This window comes from Mirounga angustirostris, unplaced genomic scaffold (genome assembly GCF_029215605.1).
Source record: "Mirounga angustirostris isolate CCGP_5_RB_7025 unplaced genomic scaffold, mMirAng1.0.hap1 SCAF_9, whole genome shotgun sequence".
NCBI lineage: Eukaryota > Metazoa > Chordata > Mammalia > Carnivora > Phocidae > Mirounga > Mirounga angustirostris.
In genome coordinates, this window is record NW_026991717.1 from 140,970,563 (window position 1) to 140,972,721 (window position 2,159).

Sequence of the window (2,159 nt, forward strand, 5' to 3'; positions counted from 1 at the left end):
GCGCTGTGCGTGTGAACCCCCAATCGTAGTCGGGAGCCTCTGATCACTGCCCCAGGCGTATAGATGCGGGGACAGACCCCTCTCTTCCGGACCCCTAGAGTACCGGTACTGAGGGTGGAATGAGGAGCGCCAGCAGGTGACCGAGGGTCATCCCTGCCTGCCCCCATTGCCAGGTAATCTCCACACATGCAGGCCCTGCTCGGATTTGGGGGCTGGTCCTTTTCTTAGGTCGCACTGTGCACAAGGGGAAGTGTTGAAATGGACACTTACAGAGGCCTGAATTCCCCAAACCTGCGCTCCATCCTTGGGGGATTTCTACCTGCTGCGCGTGTGTGTCTGTGCGTGTGTTTTAGGAGAATTTAGTGATTCGTTATTTATATGTAACACCCAGTGCTCATCACAAGTGCCCTTCCTAATACCCATCACTTCTACTTGCCTTTGGTTTGCCTTAAACTGTGTCCTTCACACTAGCCTAGAATCCCCGGATCACTGGACTAATGCGTGCTCACCCAGTACACCCACTATGACTTTGTAAAGCCCATCTTCTTTACTGCCTATTTTACGTAATTTGAGGTCTTCATGTGACGTATCTAGTTCACCCTTTGGGGGATTAAGTCGCTCCAAAAGCCAATTTCTAAACGGGAATTCCAAAAGTATTTTGAACAATGAGCCTCTCAGATGAGAGTCCTGAGAATCTCGGAGGGGAGGGGCCCGTGGCCAGCGCCCAGGTCAGCCACCAGGTAGTTCCGCGTCCGAGGACCCTCGCCTGGAGCATCGCGTGTCAACGTAAACCTAGCCCTGCCCTGGGCTCCTTTGTCGCTAGCTCCTCCCACCACTGGTCCTCCTCCAGCTCCTTCCAACACTCCAGCCTCCCCCGCCCCCCAACGGGGAACAATCTGGAAGCTTCTTACGTTGTAAACAAACCTGTCTGAACCCTCCCTCCACCCTCGTCTCCGGGGAAACCCTGCTTTTCCAGGAACGGGGTTTTCATACTGACGCTTGGGACCCATTAGGACCGTGTGAAATCAACGCAAGGCTTCTTAACTAGTATTAAAATAGGAAAAATAGAGTGGAAACTTCCAGCCACGTGGGGGAGGCGGGCGCTGTGCGTTGGCTGGGGCACCTTGTGAAATAATTTCTGCCCCCAGCTGTACGTGGGAGCTCTCGCCGGGGGTTTTCCCGGCAGCCGGGGCTGGGGGCGGGGCTGGGGGCGGGGCTGGGGGCGGAGGGAAGGAGGAGGAGGAGTCAGCGTGCTGGCTCCAGGTCCCCAGTCGGCTGTGCGGGAGCTCCTCCAGCTGCACGCCCGGGCGGCCCTCCTGCTCTCCTGACCCGGAGGCCTGGCCCACCTCTTCCTTCTACCCCACTTCTGTCAGGGCCACGCAGAGCCCCAGCTGTGAACGTCTCGGTTTCCGGAGCCTTCACCTGCCTCTGCGCCGCAGAACTTGCCCCAAGGCCTCTCCTGGCATCACGGCTTCCCAGCTGGCTCAAATGAACGTTAACAACCCTCCCTCCCACCACAACCTCCTGGCCTTCCAGCTCTCTCCTACCTGCCTTAGTTACTAAATACGAGAACTTTCTCGTCCTGCTCCCGCTTGACCTCTGGACAACGTTCCACGCTAACCAGCATTGCCTCCCTTCCATCACCAGCATTGCCTCCCTTCCATCACCAGCATGCCGTGGTTCTCCAGCCTGCTGGCGACTCCTTCTATGTCTCTGCAGACTTGCCCCTCCCCCCCCTCGGGCCTTTCTCTGGAGCCCCTGGAACCGTACCTTTGTGTGGATGATGCACAGAAAAGCCTGGGCCAGGACTCTCCTAGTGCCACACCTGGACACTGAGCTCACTGCCCCACCTACCTGGTCTTCTCCCAGGACTCACTACCCAGGTGACTCTACCACCACCGTCTAGAACCCCCGAGCATCCCCACAAGGAATCTGGCATGACCTTGCCATTTCTGCCTCCTAAATGCCTCTTGAATCCATCGGCTTCTCTCCACCTTCGAGCTCCACTTCCTGCCCCAAGTCCCTCACCCCTGTTGCCACCCCCAGCGGCTCACCTAGCCCTCCATAGCTCCCTGACTGCACCTGTCTTCACCTATGGCCAGGGTGGGCTTTGTGAACACAGATCTGATCCTGGCTGTGCCCTCTTTCACACACTCCCC